At 46.4% G+C, this 21,528-nt stretch overlaps 1 protein-coding gene across 2 annotated transcripts in view; it reads right to left on the bottom strand.

Moving 5' to 3' along the window:
* Positions 1-21,528, bottom strand: part of rep15 (RAB15 effector protein) — a 29,143-nt gene that overhangs the window by 4,943 nt on the left and 2,672 nt on the right. Inside the window, exon 2 of one of the 2 annotated variants that reach the window (XM_038807916.1) lies at positions 19,831-20,018. The gene's annotated coding sequence lies outside the window, so the exon portion shown is untranslated. Of the gene's footprint in view, positions 1-4,546; positions 4,659-19,830; positions 20,019-21,528 lie in introns of those variants that run through there. The other variant, XM_038807915.1, reaches the window with a different exon arrangement.

Raw genomic sequence — 21,528 nt, 5'->3', positions numbered from 1 at the left:
ACACTAAGAGAATGACCTTCATCATAGTCAGTGCTTAGATAGCTGCGTGTGTTGAGGATACTGTTCGGAGAGTCATGTCTGGTGATGGTTTTATTCAGCTGGTGTCAATTTGCGGTATCTTCAGAACACCTTGTGGCATTGTTTATTCTGAAAAAACTGTTCCTCAACTCGTGTGAATAAGCACTCTCTGACATTTCCACAGAATACAGATGAATGGCTCTGTTGAAAACAAAAGCAAGAGAGGTCATCACTGACTGCAAAGGAAATGTTAGTTACATAAAGTTAGTTGATGGGGGACACAGTAGCACAGTGGTTAGCACAATTGCTCCACAGCTCCAGGGTATCAGGTTCGATTCCCGTCACTGTCTGTACGGAGTTCTGTACGTTCTCCCCTAGTCTGCGTGGGTTTCTTCCGGGTGCTCCGGTTCCCTCTCACAGTCCAAACATGTACAGGTTAGGTGGAGTGGCCATTCTAAATTGCCCTTAGTGTCCAAAAGAGGTTGGGTGGGGGTGTGGGCTTAGGTAGGGTGCTCTTACCAAGGGCCGGTGCAGACTCGATGGACCGAATGGCCTCCTTCTGTACTGTAAATTCTATATGTTCTATATGTTCAAAGCTCATGGGAGCAGCAAAGTTCAAGTAGTCTTGGTCCATTCTCATGTATTTTTTTCAGGTTCTGATGTCTGGGCCACGAGGGTCATTTTTCATGGTCAACGCCCACTCTTGCATTGAAATCACCCAGTGGGTGAAGATGTTCTGACTTAGGGATTCTGCTGATAATAGTGTCAAGTTCCTCATAAAACTGGTCTTTCACCTCTGTAATGGAGCACAGCGTTGGGGCATAGATACTCATAAGGTTAACAGCTCTGTTTGCGTTGAAAGGTGGATGGAGAGATCACATTCAGAGTCATTTGTGGGCATTCTATCGCCAAGAATAGTGAATTCTTTACAGTGAAGCCTACACCTTTCTCACGTGCTTCCTCTGAGCTCTTCCTCTGTCAGATGATTCTAATGTTTTTCTTAGTGATCCATTCTCAGTGAGCCTGGTCTTTTGTAGGGATGCTATGACAATGATCAACCTATCAAATTCCACGTCAATCACACATTATTGACCAGTTGAAAGGCATCTGTCAATCATGTGCACATGGTCCTGATGTCCCAGCTTGCCAAACAAAGAGTTGGCATCTTTTTTCTTTTTGTTTATTTGACAGGTGCAATGGAATCAGTCTACTGGTTGAGTGCAGATACTAATCTCCAAACACCCATTGAAACAGATGAGACTATCAGACTTGAGCTGGTTGGTGGTTGACCAGAAGGATATGATGGTCCTCCAACAGTCAGAGACAGCCTGTAGCACCCATTCTCTATGCCATTGGAGTTAGGCGCATCTTTCATAACTGCTGCCTCCATGCAGCCGAACAGGAGTTCTGTCTCCAGAGCGGAAGCCTAGGCAAAATGTATGGAGACCCTGGGCTGCCCGAACATCGAGGTCCCCCTCTCCACCTTCCCAGTTCAGTGCAAAGGAACTTAAAGCTTGACATTTGACACTGGCCCGGTTGCAGAAACGGAACAACATCATTCTGCCTTTGGGCTCCACTCCAGACTTTTTGTCAGGTTTTACTCCCTTAGCCTTCAACTCGCCCGAAATCGCCACAGGACTATTTTCCCAGATCTGTGAATTTTGTTCCTTAATACAAGGGCCTGTCCACATGCCAGTGGATCTGAACACTGCATGCCTGGGAAAAAATCTCCCCAGAAGCTTTAGCCCGAGCCTGTGAGGGACCCAGTTTACATTTGTCGCCACAAATTGAGGACTTGATGATGGAGACACTGTGTTAATATTGCTGGTATATTGCTGTTAACCAGCGATGTAGGTGGAAAATGAGAAGCAAACGAGCATACAATAACAGGAAACATGCTAACTCTCCTCATCCACTGATCAGGTGCATCACATCCACCTATTGGATGCATTTTATGTTTTTACAATCAGCAGAACCATTGACAATGACTGACTAAGTCAAGCTTCAGCTTTATCTACCTTTTGGTGAGAGTGATCCCATTCATTTATAATTTCAATACATTGATAACTGACTGGCCATTATAGTCAATCATTTCATTAATTTTTCCACATAAATCATAGTTCAGTGGCATTAATATCCAGAAACTCCAGGTTATATTTCTCCCATAGTTTAATAGGTATGAACAGTTGTGAAGAAAGGCTCCCAGTAAAATAGTTGAGCATATGTCTTGGAATAATATTATTTTATATTTATGTGATGAAAGTGCATGAGATAAGGCTTTTATATTACATTAATGATGCAACATTATGAAGGGACATAGGAACAGGAGGAGGCCAGTCAACTTGTGTTGCGCAATTGGATGAGATAATGGCTGATCTGTATCCTAAATCCATTACGTTATAGTCTATTAATTATACAGTATTATGTTATGTGGATTAGGTTAGGTGGATTGGCCATGCTAAATTGCCCGTAGTGTCCTAAAATGTAAGGTTAAGGGGGGTTGTTGGGTTACGGGTATGGGGTGGATACGTGGGTTTGAGTGGGGTGATCATTGCTCGGCACAACATCGAGGGGCGAAGGGCCTGTTCTGTGTTGTTCTGTTCTGTTACATGATATATGATATGATACTAATAGGTTCAACTATTAAGTAGGTTTTAGGGGCAGCACGGTGGCGCAGTGGTAGTCTCACGGCGCCGAGGTCCCAGGTTCGATCCTGGCTCTGGGTAACTGTCCGTGTGGAGTTTGCGCATTCTCCCCGTGTTTGCGTGGGTTTCACCCCCACAACCCAAAGATGTGCAAGGTAGGTGGATTGAACACGCTAAATTGCGCCTTAATTGGAAAAATGAATTGGGTACTCCAAATTTTTTTAAAAACTAGTTTTTAAACTGCATGAAATGTCTTGATGATTTGAAATGAGTCACTGTATAACCAAACATGATCGATCTGTGTGTAACACTAATATTATGCATAAAAATATCCAAATGAGAAGAAAAAAACAAAGGTGTGCATTTTATCAATTTTACTTCAGTTCACAAACTATTTGCAATTGGATCTTGTGGCCTTAAAGAGACAGGCCAGCATAAATATAAATCTGCATTAGCAGCGCCATAATATAGTCCACCTGTCGTAAATGTACCACGAGCAACACCACAAAGCATCCATTAAAATGTGTACATATGCTTTCTGCAACGTTGAATCATCCAATTTTCCTTGACCCATGTCACCTGAGGTCAGCTGTCCATCTGACCTAACACCTTGGTAACACTTTAACAGAACATTGCACAGCCTGTGCTAAAATACATTGGTTTCTTGTTCTCAAAACATTATGTTTAAGTTCCGCCTCTTTATTTTGTAATCTCTCCACATCATTACTGTAAACTCCTCTAGCTTTACATTGACTGCCAAATCTTTCAGTTCTTAAATTACTGTCGCTCCACTTTTCCCCCACATTTGATGGCTGTGACTTCAACTACCTGAACCCTGGTCTCTGTAAATCCCTCTCTAAATCCCTTCACCTCTTCACCCACAGAAATCTTCTTGAAACCTCGTCTCCCAGTCACTTCTCCTCACCCTTGCTCCATGTCTAAATGCCCATTTGTTTGATTTATATTCCCCAACCATGATTCCATAAAGCAATTGGGTAATTTTCCAAGTAAAAGGCACAATATAAAAACATGCCGCTCAGACCAAGTGACTTTTTAAGGAACCATTTTAACCTAACTCTGTCAGGAGGGGATCAGAGGCAAAGCTGATTTTTTTGACCCAAACTCATTTCACTGCCCATTGAAGTTGGTGCGTGTGAAAATCAGCGCATTTCTTAACTTGCCATTTAGGTTAGATTTTCCATCTTAATCTTTGAATCCATATCAATCAAGTGCCAAAACTCTCAAACACCTCGCACTAAGCACATCCCAGCAGTGGTTCAACAGGTACCACACTCGTCTATAAATAAGAAGTTTGTGGGTTTAAGTCCCACTGCAGAGACCTCAGCACAGAATCCACACTGAAACCCCAGCACAGTACTAAGGGAAGTGCTGCACTGTTAGAGATGCATCTTTTAAATGAGATGTTAAACCTGAAGCTTCATCTCTCCTCTCAACTGGATATAAAATGTACAGTGGCACTATTTCAAGACCAGAGGAATTCCACCCCTTCCCTTCCACTATTCATCCCTCAACCAATATCACTAACAATGGGTACGTGGCTGTTATATTGATGTTTGTGGGAGCTTGCTGAGCACAAATTGGCATCTGTGTTTCTTATATTACAACAATGAGCACACCACAAAGAAAATGCTTCATTGGTTATAAAGCGCTTTGGGATGTTGTGAACGTTTTTTCTGATACCTTTCATTGGGTTATAGTGTTAGGTTATGTAAATTACAAAAGTCATCCTTACACACTAAACTAATCAAACAGGATGATTCTTTTGTAATTGTTAACCATTTTAATCTCCTGTTGCTCTTGCAAAACCTGAGAGATAGATTCGCGTTTTATAGTTAAATAATCCAAAAGCATGTTCCACTTACCAAGTTGTCGAGTTGTTTTAAGGAAGTTTATGGTCGGAGCTACTCGTGTGCTAATGCAGTCTGCAGTGTAATCGCTTTGTTAGCTATTCCTATATTTTACACGGATCCAGTTTGTCAGCTTGTAAGCAAATAGCACCAAAATTTCAAAAGTGGACTGCAGCGTGAGCCACCCCCAGGTACAAAAGTCACACTTTGCCTTGCAAATACAGGCGTTTTCAGCAATAATTCTCTGGATGTCAGCTGATTATTGCTTTGCAAACTTACCAAAGAATGACGTCACAAATTGGGATGCAAAGTAATCACAAAAAGAATTTGTTGCACTAGCGCTCACAGTTAACCCACCCTAAACCCAAGAGAGGCAAGTTGAAAATGACTATATTGAAAATGTGAAATAGAAACTGAAGATGCTTCTGACCTTTCGAGCATCCCTGACATCAGTCATTCTATCATTCACAGACATGCCTTCAGCTGCCTCGGTGCTAATTCTACAAATCCCTCCCGAAACCCTTCTACTTCTCTTTCTTACTTTAAGACGCTCAGAATCTACCTCTTTATCCAGGATTTTGGCCATCTGTCCTATCATCTCATTATGACAAATTTTGAAACAACTTGGGAGTGTTCACTGTGTTTTAAGCACTATTTGTTATTTACAGCACAGAAGGAGGCTATTCAGCCCATTATGTCTGCACCAGCTTCCAAAAGAGCAACCTAGCTAGTCCCATTCTCCAGCCCTATCTCTGTCGTCCTCTAAATTCATCACTTTCAAATATATATCCAGCTCTCACTTGAAACCTCCCATGGCATTCATCTTCACCACTCTCCAGGCAGCACATTCCAAACCCCAACAACTCTGAGTAAAGAGGTTTCTCATCTCACTCCCAGCTCTCTTGCTGACCATCTTGAAATTGTGATCCCGAGTTACTGACATACCAACGAGTGGAATATCCCCTTTACCCTGTCAACATTGTTCAGAATTTTGAACACTACAATAAGGCTCCTAATCTTCTCTGTTCCAAGGAAAACAAGCCCAATTTCTCCAATCTTTCCTTGTATCTAAAATCGGTATCATTCTAGTAAGTCTGCTCTGCATTCTCTACAGGACTTTAATATCCTTCCTTAAATAATATGTCCAGAACTGAATAAAATACTGCAAGTGTGGCTTGCCCAATGATTTGTAGAGGTGTAGCATCACTTTGTTGTTTTTATACTTTATGCCTCTATTTATAAACCCAAATGCTATAAGCCTTCTGAAAAACTGTTTAAACTTGCCTGGCCACCTTTAGAGAATTATGCACTTGAACCCCGACGTCCCTCTGCTTCTGTACTCCCCTCAAAGTTGTACCATTGAGTCTATATTGCCTTGCCATGTTTCTTCAACCAAATGCATTACCTCACATTTCACTGTATTGAAGTTCATTTGCCAGATGTCTGGCCATTTGGCCAAATTGTCAATGTCCCTCCGAAGTTGCTCAGCATAATTTTCCCAATTCACTATTGTCCCTAGCTTAGTATCATTTGCAAACTTAGAGATTTTCCAAGGACCCATCAATCCCAAACATTTTTAATTTGCTAACCAACCTACCATGTGGCACTATATCAAATGCTTTTTGAAAGTCCAAATATACAACATCCACAGCACTACCTTCATCCACTGCCTATGTCACCTCATCAAAGAATTCAATTAAATTTGTCAGACATGACCTGCCCCTGACAACGCCACTTTGATTGTCTAGTATTAACTTATTTTCCTCTAAGTGTATATTTATCTCATCCCGTATTATGGCCTCCATCAGTTTTCCCACTATTGATATCAACTTGACAGGTCTGTAGTTTCTTGGGTTATCCTTTGCCCTTTCTTAAACAATGGCATTGCACTTGTAATCCTCCAGCCCCCTGGGACTAATCCTGTGTTCAGAGAGGCCTGGAAAATTTCTGTCAATGGCTCCGCAGTATCCTCCCTTACCTCTCTCAGCATACAGACACCGATTAGTACCGGTTTCCATGAGTGAAGACCATACATGATGGCCACTCAGGGGTCTCTGAGCCATTCAGGAGGTCAGGGAGAGGCACTCCGCATGGCACCCAGGCACACCCAACTGGGCAGACTGACCATGCCAGCTGTTGGGACAGCCATGGTGCCTGGGGCACTGCCCGGGTTCCAGGCTGGCAGTGCTGGGATGACTGGGTGCCTAGAGTACCTGAGGAGGTCCATGCCTGTGAAAGTGGGGATGAGAGCCGGGGGGGGGGGGGGTATGAAGTGTGGGGAGGGATAAAGGAGGGAATGAAGGGGTCTCATAAAGGGTGGGGAGGTGAAGGGGAGTCCTAAAAGGAGGGGTCCCAAAAGGGGGGGATGGCGGGCCTGAAACGTTCGGCCCTCATAGGTGAGGTGTCCTCACTTGGGGTGAGCATGCCTTTGGGGGGTGGCATTGCCCGTGGATAATGTGTGTGGAGGACCCTCAAGCTCACTTGGGGCACCCATTCAAAATGACACCCTGATCACTGAGGAGCCGGTATCAACGGCATGTTCAGCAACACACTGCTGAAAACATTTCCAAGTGAAGGTTAGACTGGGGAGAAATTCCCCCAAGGCCCCAAAAATGACTAGGCGTGGGCGAATACCGGTCTGGATCTCATTCATAAAGCTGGCAGGAAACATCCCGCCAAATCCGACCAAGATTTTAAAAAATAAATTCATTTTATCCAATTAGATGCAATTTAGCGTGGCCAATCTATCTCGCCTCAACATCTTTGGGTTGTGGGTGCAAAGCCCACGCAATGACGGGGAGAATGTGCAAACTCCACATGGAGAGTGACCCAGAGCCGGGATCGAACCTGGGTCCTAGGCGCCGTGAGGCTGCAGCCCTAACCGCTGTGCCACCGCGCTGTCCCAAAATCGACCAAGGTGGCACTCATTATGTTTTTGGGTGAATTGAGCCCTGTATGTTTTCAAGAAGCAGATATATATAGCACTTGGGGTGAAGGGGTTCAAATGAAATTGGAGAATGCGGGATCAGCCTATTGAGTTGGATGTTCAGCCACGATCATAGTGAATGGCAGAGCAGGTTCAAAGGGCCAAATGGCCTCCTCCTGCCCCTATTTTCTTTGTTTCTGTAAAATTTGAGGAAATTCTCTTTACTCCCGAGATGTCAAAGTTCCAATGCCACATTTCAAAGTCTCTGAAGAGCACCGAAGGAACGTAATAAATTCAACCATTTATACTTGTTTTTCTATTCTGAATTGAGTAAAGGCCATGGAAGCCCTACAGTGCAGAAGGAGGCCATTCGGCCCATCGAGTCTGCACTGACCCTCTGATGAAGCACCTTACCTAGGCCCAGTCCCCCACAACCACGTAACCCCACCTAACCTTTGGAAACTAAGGGGCAATTTAGCAGGGCCAATCCATCTAACCTGCTCACCTTTGGACTGTGGGAGGAAACCGGAGCATCCGGAGGAAACCCATGCAGACACGGGGAGAAGGAGAATGTGTAAACTCCACACAGACAGCGCCCCAAGGCCGGAATTGAACCCTGGTCTCTGCCGCTGAGCGGCTGCAGTGCTAACCACTGTACATCCCATGCCGTCCTTACGTTAATGGACTAATGATCCTGTGATAGGAATTCAAATCCTAACCATGGCAGCTGGGGAATTTAAGATTCAATTAATCAAATAGATCTGGAATTAAAAATCCAGCATCAGTAATGGCAACCATATAACTTCATGCGTTGCTGCGAAAACCCATCTGGTTCAAAATTTGTTGTTCTCACCCAGGCTTGTTCACATGTGACTCCAGATCCACAGCAATGTGATTGACTTTAACTGCCTTAGAAATGGCCGAGCAAGTCACTCAGTTGTATTCAAGAAGGTGGCGTGCCAGCACTTTCCCAAGGTAAAGTAGGAATGGACAATAAAAGCTGCCCTTGCCAGTGATGCCCACACCCAGGAATGAACAATGGAAAATAAACTGCCATAATCCATAAGCTTCCCACATCAAGCAGACATTAAACTGCAATGATGTTATCATTAGACATTATGTTAAATGGACAGACCATCTTAACCATACCTCCAGCTTCACAGCAGAATATTACATTGCGCATTATAATTAGAGGAACACAGGAACAGGAGTAGGCCATTCATTCCGTTGAGCCTGCTTCACCATTCAATGTGACCACGGTTGATCGGATACTTCAATGCTTTTTATCCACACTATCCACATAACCCTCCACATTATTGTTAATTGGAAATCTATCAATCTCTTCCTTAACCACAGATTCCAAGGCCCTCTGAGGTAGAGAATCCCAAACATTCACATCGATAACAACTGACTTACTATATGAAACTCCACGGGTGAATTTGCTCACATGGCAATAAAGCAATTTGGCGCAAATCACTTGGGAAATACTTTTTTCTCAAGGCCTTGGAGAGGGTGCAGAGGAGATTTACTGGAATGGTACCAGAGGGGTTTTGGTTATGCGGAGAGATTGAAGAAGTGGCGCTTGTTCTCCTTAGAGCAAAGGAGGTGCTGGTGAGGTTTAATTGATGCATTCAAAATTATGAAGGGTTTTGATAAGCAAATGGTTTCTACCTGGCAGTAATTTCAGTAACCAGTGGATACAGAATTACTCTACTGTGATTGACCAGAAGAACCAGAGGCGGGATTGTGGTAGTATGACTAGGGGTATTACGGTACATGGGAGTGTGAGCTGCCATTGGTGCAGAGGGCTCGCTGACCATTGGCCCAAGTATCGTGCTCTCTGTATTCCTATTGGCTAAGAGAAAGGTAGCTCCACCTACGAGGCGGGGTATAAGAACCCGTGTCCCCCAGCAGCCAGGCCATTTCTGTACGTCTGCTGCCGGGCTCACTTCTTGCTGATTGAAGCCTTTCATTTCGGACTTCACCTACGTTTCGTGCCCATTGATTGTGCATCAATTTAATCAGCAAGATTTTAAAGGATAGAGCTCCGTATTAAGCCGGAGTGTCTTCGATTCAGCCCTCACGCAGCGAATGCAACAGCCGCGTTTAAGCACTGGCTGGCTTGCTTCAACAGTTACCTTAGCACGGTGGAAAATGTCCCGAAGAGGGAGCAGAAACTACAAATCCTCGACTCGTGCATCGGCACCTCCATATACACGCTCATAGAGGACATGACAGACTACGACACAGCTATGGACTTGCTCAAAGGACATTTCATACGGCCGGTGAACCAAGTCTATGCTCGGCACTTACTAGCCACAAGGCAGAAGATACCTGGTGAGTCACTGGACAATTTTTACAGTGCCCCCCTCGTGCTGGGGAGGAACTGTGGCTGCCCACAGGTATCTGCTGCTGAGCATACCGAACTCCTGATTCGGGATGCCTTTGTTGCAGACATGCAGTCCTCGCAGATCCGCCAAAGACTGTTGGAGAGAGAAACTTTAAACCTCATGGAGGCACGGGCCCTCGCCTCCTCCCTAGACGTCGCGAACCGAAAAGCACGCTCGTACGCCCCCGACCGCGCGGTGGCCCCCTGGGCAGCGTGGAACTCGGCCTCTCTCTCCCCCATGGATTCGGACACCCCCCAGGCCTGCGCCACAGGGCGCCCCGAAAAACCCGCGGGGCCCCGTTGCTATTTCTGCGGCCAGGCAAAGCACCCCCGTCAGCGCTGCCCGGCACGTTCCGCATCCTGCAAGGGCTGCGGGAAGAAGGGCCACTTTGTGGCCGTTTGCCAGGCAAAAGCGGTCGCTGTGGTGCCAAGCAGCGACCGCGGGACTCTCCCCTCGCTCTCTTCAGGGGCCCCGTGCGGCCCGCGGACTTCGCTGCCCCCATCCTCCAACACCACGTGTGATCCCCGGGCGCCGCCATTTTACACCCCCGACACCGTGTGCGACCCCAGAGCGCCGCCATTTTGGACCTCCGACTCTACGTGCGGGGAACGGGCACCGCCATTTTGTCCACCCCCCACCATGTGCAGCCGACGGGTGCAGCCATTATGGATCGGCTCCAAGGACCCCACGGGTGACTATTCCCTGCCTGATGAAGACTCCGACTATCTGCCATGACTCACTTCAGTCACACAGGATCAGTCTCGGCCCCGCACCCTCTCCACAGCGACCATGAAGATTTTACTCAATGGCCTCGAGACAAACTGCCTGCTGGACTCCGGGAGCACAGACAATTTCGTCCACCCCGCCACGGTAAGACGCTGCACTCTCCCTGTCTACCCGGTTAAGCAAAAAATCGTCCTGGCCTCCGGCTCTCACTCTGTACAGAGCACGGGGTGCTGCACAGTGGACCTCACAGTCCAGGGGAGGGAGTTTAAAAACTACAAACTATTGGTCCTCCCTCACCTCTGCGCGGCAGCACTCCTGGGGTTAGACTTCCAGTGTAACCTCCAGAGCATAACATTCAAATTCGGCGGCCCCATGCCTCCCCTCACTGTCTGCAGCCTCGCGTCCCTCAAGGTCGATCCCCCATCCTGGTTTGCAAATCTGTCGCCACCAGGAGTCGACGGTACAGTGCCCAGGACCGGACCTTCATCAGGTCCGAGGTCCAATGGCTTCTGAAGGAAGGGGTCATCGAGGCTAGCAACAGCCCCTGGCGAGCGCAAGTTCTGGTGGTAAAGACCGAGGAGAAGAATAGGATCGTCATAGACTACAGTCAGACCATCAACAGGTTTACGCAGCTGGACGCGTACCCTCTCCCCCGTATATCTGACCTGGTCAACAGGATCGCACAGTGCGAGGTCTTCTCCACAGTGGACCTCAAGTCCGCCTACCACCAGCTCCCCATCCGCACGAGTGATCGCAAGTACACTGCGTTCGAAGTGGACGGGCGGCTCTACCACTTTTTAAGGGTTCCCTTCGGTGTTACAAACGGGGTCTCGGTCTTGCAAAGGGAGATGGACCGAACGGTCGACGGGCAACCTTCCCGTATCTCGATAATGTCACCATCTGCAGCCACTATCAGCAGGACCACGACACTAACCACCGCAAATTCCTCCAAACCGCAAAGCTCCTGAACCAGACCTATAACAAGGACAAATGCGTGTTTAGCACCGACTGTCTAGCCATCCTCGGCTGCGTAGTGCGTAACGTAGTGATAGGCCCTGACCCGGAACGCATGCGCCCCCTGATGGAGCTCCCTCTTCCCCACTCCCCCAAAGCCCTCAAGCGCTGTCTTGCTTTCTTTTCATATTACGCCCAGTGGGTCACCAATTATGCCGACAAAGCCCGTCCCCTCATCCAATCAGCCACGTTCCCCGTCAATGGAGGCCCGCCAGGCCTTCAGCCGCATCAAAGCAGATATTGCAAAGGCCACGATGCGAGCTATCGATGAGTCCCTCCCCTTCCAGGTCGAGAGCGACGCGTCCGATGTAGTTCAGGCGGCCACCCTCAACCAAGCGGGCAGACCCGTGGCCTTCTTCTCCCGTACCCTCCACGCTTCCGAAATCCGCCACTCCTCGGTCGAGAAGGAAGCACAGGCCTTAGTAGAAGCTGTGCGACACTGGAGACACTATCTGGCCGGCAGAAGGTTCACCCTCCTCACAGACCAACGGTCAGTGGCCTTCATGTTTGACAACGCACAGAGGGGCAAGATAAAGAACGACAACATTTTGTGGTGGAGGATCGAACTGTCCACCTACAACTACGACATCTTGTATCGTCCTGGGAAGCTGAACGAGCCTGTGCCAACGCACACGGACCTCTGCCACCTGGGGATCACCTGCTTCTTTCACTTTATCAAGACCCACAACCTGCCCTACTCCATCGAGGAGGTCAGGACATTCACTAGGGACTGCCACATCAGCGCGGAATGCAAGCCGCACTTCTACCGCCCCGAACAAGCGCATCTGATAAAGGCTTCCCACCTCTTTGAACGTCTCAGCATTGACTTCAAAGGTCCCCTCCCCTCTACCAACCGCAACACGTACTTCCTCAACGTGATTGACGAGTACTCCCGCTTCCCGTTCGCCATCCCCTGTCCCGACATGACCACCCCCACCATCATTAAAGCCCTGCACACCATCTTCTCCCTGTTCGGATTCCCCGCTGACATTCATAGCGATAGGGGGTCCTCCTTTATGAGTGACAAACTGCTTCAATTCCTGCTCAGCAAGGGCATTGCCTGAAGCAGGATGACAAGTTACAACTCCCAGGTTAATGGACAGGTCGAGAGGGAGAATGGTATGGTCTGGAAGACCATCCTGCTGGCCCTACGGTCCAGAAATCTCCCAGTCTCCTGCTGGCAAGAGGTCCTCCCAGAAGCCCTCCACTCAATCCGGTCACTTCTTTGCACATCCACTAATCAAACGCCTCACGAACACCTTCTTGTTTTTCCCAGGAAGACTTCCTCAGGGACCCCGCTCCCGACCTGGCTGGCTGCCCCCGGGCCCATCCTGCTCCGGAAACACGTGCGGGTGCACAAGTTGGACCCATAGTACGCGCATGTGGAGCATCCCGACGGCCGACAGGACACGATCTCCCTACGGGACCTGGCACCGCCGGATCCCTGCCATCGCCCCCGGCACCAGCCCCCCCCAACCACCCCCCAACCGCAACTGCTCCCGGCAGGCGCTCCCCTCCCTGGCTCGCCGACGCCCTTACACGCGGATGACCCTCCCCCGGCCCGGCCTTCGCCAGCTCCGACTAGGGTTACGGACGCAGCCACAAGGACCGGATCATCGCTCCCGGAGTCACGGACGCCCACAACGCCAATGTCTCCAGCGAAGCTCCGCAGGTCGCAGAGGACGTCCAAGGGTCCCGATCGGCTGATCGAGTCTATGTGAACTGTTGATGGACCCTTGTTCTTGCTTGTTCTCTTGATTGTGCATCAGGGATGAGGAGATTTTTTTAATGCATTGAATTATGATCTGGAATGCACAGCCTGAACGGAAATAGAGCCAATAGTAATGTCCAAAATGATCTCGGATAAATATGTGAAAAGGAAGCATTTGCGGGGCTGTGGGGAAAGAGCAATGGAGTGAGTCTTTCAAAGAGCTGGCACAGGCAGGATGGGTTGAATGGCCTCCTTCAGTGCAAAATCCCATGATTTTGTGTAACTTCTTTAGATAAATAAATTACAAAGTTTAACCAGAACAGTAACTCAGCAGAACAGTAGTAACAATAGTAACTATGAAAACAGGAGTATTAGTAAAACATGTCTTGCTTACAGGTCACCCTCTTGCAGACTGTAAACAACACCAAAGCTTGCACTTGCTCAGAACCGTCAACAATGACCTAGGAGAAAGGCCTATAAGAATACCCTGTACTCAAAATGACACTTGGTAACATTTCTCCCCCCTTAAATTTCAATTCCGCATCAGGCCAGAAATACAACAAAAGTAATGTCTTAACGATACAAAAATCTGGCAGGAGCTTTGCGATTGCATTTTGACCATGCAATGCCACTGGTGAATCTTTTAACAGGTGGCCTGGAAACATAGGTGAAGAGGTAGATCGAGAATCTGAACATGAATGTTCCTCTTCCACTCCCCTAGCAGAGTCAACTGGTAAACCTGGAAACGCAGGAACCACATCTTAGTGAACACCTACAACAGTATTACCTTCTGTCAGATTATCTGTAACGGTTGCTGACTCTGAGTCATAGCATAAACAAATATGGTATTGTTATCTGCAAACAATTCTTGTGTGTTGCAGTCTCACGACCTAAAATACTGAACCACTTTGGTTTAAAATGATTCCACATAACCACCTCTGGTTACCAACAAAGTTCCTAATGTAAACCTGATCAACCAGTTTGAACTGCCTCTCTTTGGCGTGGTAGTCTTGTCCCTCCTTCTGCTTCTCTTGTCTCCTGCTCGCTTTAGCTCTGAGATCTGGATGAAACAAATCCAAATGAGACTTCGGTCTTCTGCCTAAACAATTCCGCTGGAGAAAGCCTAGTGTTGGATTATATGGTGATGCAGTATTGGAGTAAAATTCATGAGAGAGCTTTGTACTCAAAATCACACCTGCCATTCTCTTCAAGCCCTCCCCTCAGAGTACGAACAGCTCTCTTCGCAAAACTAAAGCCGGATGAAAGGGTGCAGTTTACACATGGCGTAGACCATTCTTTAAATAATTCACTTGTAAACATAGTGCTGTTATTCGAAGCACGGAAATCTGGTAGATCATGTATTGCAAAAATTTAATTAATTTCTCAATTGTCACAGGAGCTGTAATATTGCTCATGATACGTTCTTCCAACCATTTCAAATGCACATCAACAACCAAAAACACAAACATGGGGCTGGTTTAGCACAGTGGGTTAAACAGGCGGCTTGTAATGCAGAACAAGGCCAGCGGCGCGGGTTCAATTCCTGTACCCGCCTCTGCGAACAGGCGCCGGAATGTGGCGACTAGGGGCTTTTCATAGTATCTTCATTGAAGCCTACTTGTGACAATAAGCGATTATTATTATTATTAGTTCATGAAAATTCCCACAAAATCCACAGGCAGTCTGGGCCACGGCCTATCAGGCCACTCCCAAGTTGACAATGTCAGCGCCTAGCACTGCATTCTTGCTGAGGCCATGGGAGGAATACATTTTGATTCATTGAAAACACTCAACAGTGGCTTGTGGTTGGTACATATGGTGAACAAATGGCCATAGAGGTACCAATGGAATCTTTTTGCTGCAAAAGCGATAGCTATGGGGCAGCATTGCTGCCTACAGCATTGAGGGCTCGGGTTCCATCCCGGCCCCGGGTCACTGTCTGTGTGGAGTTTGCACATTCTCCTTGTGTCTGCGTGGGTCTCACCCCCACAATCCAAAGATGTGCAGGTTAGGTGGATTGGCCACGCTAAATTGCCCCTTAATTGGAAAAAAGATAATTGGCTACTCTAAATTTATTTAAAAAACGAGAAAAAAAACGATAGCTAGACCCTCTTTGTCCAACTGTGAATATCCCTTTTCAGCCTTTGTCAGAGTTCTAGATGCAAAATCGATGGGTATTTTGGACCTGTTCTCCATTAAATGAGAAAGTGCGGCCCCCACATTATAGGTCGAGGCATCTCGCGACAGGACAAGTTTCCTGTCTGGATTAAAATAGACCAGATTAGTCGATTGCAGCAGTGCCTTCTCATCCATGAAATCTTGTGTGTGAACTCCCACTTCCATTTAGTTTCTTTGTGCAGAAGTAGCTGCAGTGGAGCCAATACAGGTCTGGAAAAAATTTCCACAATAGTTTACCAAGCCCAAAAATGACCCGAGCTCCAACACATTCCTGGGCTCTGGAGCTTCCTTAATGGCTCAAATCTCCCCCTCCGCAGAAGTTAAGCCTTGTTCAGTGATTCTGTGGCCTAGATGCTCTGCACTTTGTACCTGGAAAATGCCCTTGCTCCTCTTCATACTAAGTCCCACTTTGAAAACCTTTTAAAAACTTGATCCAGATTGCTGAGGTGCTCCTCCACAGTCTTCGGTGTAATTAAGATGTCATCCAAGTAGACCACAACCTGAAAAATGCCTTCCAACAGGTTGTCCATTGTCCTTTGAAAAATCACCAGACTGGAGGTTATGCTAAAAACCAAATGATTGTGCTTGAACAACCCTTTAAGTGTGTTGATAACCGCGTATTGTTTCAAATCTTCCTCTAACACAAGTTGGTGATATCCTTGGCTCATGTTCAGTTTTGAAAATGTCTTGAGTTTGAAAATGCAAGAATCGCAAACAAATCTTCCACCCTAGGTATGGATAACTTGGGAACGTCATTAATGGTGAGCCAGCAGTCACCACATATGCGCAGCATAACAGCAATTTTAAGGACAGGAATGATTAGAGCTGCCCAATGAGAAAATTGAATAAGCTTAAGGATTGCAAGCCTTTGCAGCCATTCCAACTCCTCCTCCACTTTCTTTCTCATGGAATAGGGCATTGTCCTGGGCTTGAAAAAGCGAGTAGCCTGAGGCTCTATGTACAACTTCACAGTAGTGCTACACAATGTACCCAGTTCAACCTTGAACACGTTTGTGAATGCGTTTGGATTCGTCCTCGGTCACCTTCATCTGCTTGACCTCATCCACTTCAATGGAATTTTGCTAAGCCAGTCACACATTAGCACTCGACCCATTCCTTTTCGCCACAAGTAGACGTGCCCTTGCTTCTTGACTATTACCTGCAATATGGACTTCCAAAGTCCCGATCAAAGGCATGGACTCTCCGGTATACATCCGAAGATTAATCTCCGCCAGAGTAAGGGCTGCCGCTCGGTTAGAGTCCCACGTCGATTGGTAGGTCTTCACTAATTATGGATGTGGAGATTCATGTCCATTTCCATCTCTATTGTCTTACTATCGACCACCACTGTAGCAAAAAAAGGCTCTGCTCGTGCATGACCCATATTACGCATTCTATAAGCTTGCTTGTCTGCCTGTTCTGGGTTGTCTAAAATCACATGTAGCTGATTGAGGCTTCTTCAAATTTAACTTTTCTTTGCTAAATGCCTCTTCTTGCTGCACCAGTGACAAACAGCATCCATAAATTTACAAAGATTCACATAGTGTGGCCCACCACACTCAAAACACTCCACTGCTTTCACTTTTTTTTTGCAACCCCTTTCCTCATTTGATGCAGAGCTCCTGCCAACATTAGCCTTCTGAATATCTCTAGCATTATGAGTAGACATTTCCATGCCCTGTGAAATTTCCAGAGCCTTCTTAAAAGTCAGTGTGACTTCACCCAACAACCAACGCCGAATGCTGTCCTCGTTAATGCGGCAGACCAGCCTATCTCTGACCATTGGCGGGATTCACCGGCCGCCCCCGCCCAGCGGAAATTCACATCTGGGGTCAATGGACTGAAAACACTCAACAGTGGCTTGTGGTTGGTACATATGGTGAACAAATGGCCATAGAGGTACCAATGGAATCTTTTGCTGCAAAAATGATAGCTATGGGACAGCACTGCGGCCTACAGCGTTGAGGGCTCGGGTTCCATCCCGGCCCCGGGTCACTGTCCGTGTGGAGTTTGCACATTCTCCCCGTGTCTGCATGGGCCTCACCCCCACAATCCAAAGATGTGCAGGTTAGGTGGATTGGCCACGCTGGTCCGCATCCCGCCCGTGGTGATCTTTCGGTGAGTCTGATGGATTCATTCAGCTCCATATCTTCGAAAACTGCTCCAAAACCAGAATGTGTTGAAAGTTGCCACAATTTTGCCACAAAGTTAAGGACCGATTGATCTGCTTTTCGAAAATGGCTATGAAATATGAATCTTTGAGCACTCACCGAGGGCTTTGGGTTATGGTGATTTTGGACCAGAACAACTAAATCTGCAAATGAAATCTCCCCGGTCTTGTGTGGTGTGGCCAGATTCCACATTAACTAGATTAACAGGAGAATCGAGCGCTGTTTTTCCTTATCTTCACTGTGGTGGCATGATGACACAGTGGTTAGCACTGTTAACCCGGATTCAACTGCGGCCTCAGGCGATTGCCTGTGTGGAGCTTGCACGTTCTCCCAGTGTCTTCGCGAGTTTCCTCCGGCTGCTCCGGTTTCCAGCCACAGTCCAAAGATATGTGCGTTAGGCGGATTGGCCATGCGCAATTGCCACTTAGTGTACAAAACATTAGTAGGTGTTACTGAGTTACGGGGATAGGGTTGAGTCATGGGCTTAAGTACGGTGCTCTTTCCAAGGCTGGTGCAGAATCGTTGGACCGAATGGCCTCCTTCTGCACTGTAAATTCTATGCTTCTATTCCATTTGCTAAAATGAGAAACTGCAAGCTCTCCACATATTCACCCCAGCACTTGTTTCGATCATTGAACTCACCAATCTCCTCAAACATAGCCATACTGCTGCTAACTTGAAATTTTGTTGAATAAACCCATGGTGAAAACTAACTATTCACTGAATGCAACCTGAACATCAAAACATTTTGTTTTATATTCTTGCTGTTTTCTCCTTGTTGCCAAAGAGATGTGTTTTTTTTTAAATTGAGAGTACCCAATTCATTTTTTCCAATTAAGGAGCAATTTAGTGTGGCCAATCCATCTACCCTGCACATCTTTGGGTTGTGGGCCGAAACCCACCCAAACACAGGGAAAATGTGCAAACTCCACATGGACAGTGTCCCAGAGTCAGATTGAACCTGGGACCTCGGAGCCACTAGACAGCAGTGCTAACCACTGCGCTACCGTGCTGTCCTTAAGATGTGGTAACTTAGGGCAGCACGGTGGCCTAGTGGTTAGCACAACCGCCTCACGGCGCTGAGGTCCCAGGTTCGATCCCGGCTCTGGGTCACTGTCCGTGTGGAGTTTGCACATTCTCCCCGTGTCTGCGTGGGTTTCGCCCCCACAACCCAAAAATGTGCAGAGTAGGTGGATTGGCCACACTAAATTGCCCCTTAATAGAAAAAATAATTGGGTAATCTAAATTTAAAAAAAAAGATGTGGTAACTTAAGAGCACAAAGAACATAGTCGAGTGCATTGTTTACAAGAAGGAATTTCTTTATATAAATAAGTTACGAAGTTTCACATTAACTGTAACTCAGCAGAACAGTAGTAACAGTAATAACCATGAAAACAGGAGCACTGGTCAAACTGGTCTTGCTTACAGGTCTAAAAAACCCGCCAAAGCCCACACATGCAAAGAATTCTAAACAGACACCAGAAACACAATTGTATAGGAGAAAGAAGTCTTACAACACCAGGTTAAAATCCAACAGGTTTGTTACAAACACTAGCTTTCAGAGCACTGCTCCTTCTTGAGGTGAATCTGAGGATTCACCTGAGGAAGGAGCAGTGCTCCGAAAGCTAGCGTCTGTAACAAACTTGTTGGAATTTAACTTGGTGTTCTAAGACTTCTTACTGTGCTCACCCCAGTCCAACGCCAGCATCTCCACATCATGTATAGGAGAAAGGCTGTAAGAATACTCTGTACCCAAGATGGCACTAGATCAACTTCATTACCACAGTTTAAAGAATAATCCATTGGATTTTGGGGGAAAATGCACCCTTAAGGAACTGGATCTTTAAAGAACCTTAAATTATCAGTCTATCCTTTAGCTAAAGCACGTATAAATGAATTTACATAAAACACACAATAAATTCAATCATAATGAATTATCTGAAATTAAAACAGCCTGTTCACTTACAAAATCTGTAGATGCAATCAAAAAAGTGTTGAGGTCCCCATAAGTTATAACCACTTACAATTGAGTTTTAACCATTGGGACACAAATGTATTAACTAAAAAATTCCGGCTAGTTTACAATGTTTAATTCAATTGCTTTCTTGGCTGCAAAAAGGCATGGATATATTTTCATAATCAACTCCAGATATTTGACTGAAACATAAAACAAAAAGTTCACCTAAATAAAATGGCAATTTAAAATCCTTCTTCCCAGTGCAAAGTTCTGAGTGCTATGGTACTGCATGCTTCGGAGAGAGATACAGCAATGAGTCCAGGGCACACGTGGCGTCAATGGTGTTGCTCCTCTTCCGTCGTAACCAGTGTTTCAAAACTCCATCTTGGTGATTCATCTTGCATCAATCGGGTCTGAAAGCAGAAGGAATGCGCACAGTTAGAACATTTGCCAGCCAATGTGTCAATCGAGTCTGGTTGCCCTTGTTACTGTTAACGACGCAACACTTGTTTGTAAACTGGGCAATAAAAAGTAGCAGCACTTCAACATCACCCTTCACCTCGGGATGTCTCCAAATGCTTTACAGCCAATGAAGTACTGTACCAGCCTCCCCGGACAGGGGCCGGAATGTGGCGACTAGGGGCTTTTCACAGTAACTTCATTGAAGCCTACTCGTGACAATGAGCGATTTTCATTTCATTTTCATTTTCAAGTACTTTTGAGTTGTGGTCATACAGAAACGCAGTAGCCAATTAACGCACAGCAAGATTCTAGAAACAGCAATGTGACAAGGTGATCCATAGACTCTTTCTAAAGACATGCATATGGAGATGGGTGAATTGCCAACACGGCAACATTCTTTTTTTTAATATAAATTTAGAGTACCCAATTCATTTTTCCAATTAAGGGGCAATTTAGTGTGGCCAATCCAACTATCCTGCACATTTTTGGGTTGTGGGGGCGAAACCCACGCAAACACGGGGAGAATGTGCAAACTCCACACGGACAGTGACCCAGAGCCGGGATCGAACCTGGGACCACAGTGCCGTGAGGCTGCAGGGCTAACCCACTGCGCCACCGTGCTGCCCTTGGCAACATTCTTTTAACCAGAAGGCACAGATTTAAGAGGGGAGAGGAGAAGATTTTTTCAAAAATGTAATCCACTAGAATATACCGTTATAAGGGTGCTGGAGACAAATTTAAAGTGAAGAACATCAACAGTCTGCCAATAACTGCAGCCAAAACCTGCCAACGCTCACTTGGCAGACAGTTAGCTAATGGTAACTCGCATTCATACAACCCATTCAACAAGGAAAACATCAAAGCACAAGGTGGTCATATTAGGAAGGACTGACAAAAAAGCAGATTGACAAATAGGCGCTCAGTTTTGAGGAAAGAGGTGAGGTAGGTGGAAAGGCAGGGTTGGGGAAAGAAAGGCAGCGAGTTTCAGAATTTCACCCCAGGTGTAGGCACAGGAACGAATGGTGGAGTGAAATAAGGGAATACATAAGAGGCCAATGTCAAGCAATGGAGAGTTTAAGGGAAGCCGGAGGTAGGGGAGGTCTCTTAACATTGGAGGAGCTGAGGAACTTCAAACATGAGAATGACTATATTAAATAAGTGCTTGAGAACTGGGGTGAAGGACTAATGGGACAGGATATAGATAGCAGAGTTTTGGATGGACTGATTTTTAAAAAAAAAATCGGGAGAGCATTAGAATAGTTAAGTTTTGGAGTTGATAATTTGGATACGGGTTTCAATCGCAAATGGGCTGAGTTAGGCGTAGACAAGAACCTTGCCAATTCCACTGCCTACAGCCTACCAGCATTCATGATCCCATACCTCATTACATCATCCTACAGATTAGCTAAACGCCCAGCTAACGAGGTCCACAGTGCCACCATTTATCACCAGAGTACCTAC

Source organism: Scyliorhinus canicula, chromosome 9 (assembly GCF_902713615.1).
Source record: "Scyliorhinus canicula chromosome 9, sScyCan1.1, whole genome shotgun sequence".
Classification (NCBI taxonomy): domain Eukaryota; kingdom Metazoa; phylum Chordata; class Chondrichthyes; order Carcharhiniformes; family Scyliorhinidae; genus Scyliorhinus; species Scyliorhinus canicula.
Note: the sequence above shows the minus strand (reverse complement) of the source record. Positions and strands in the feature narration are given on the sequence as shown.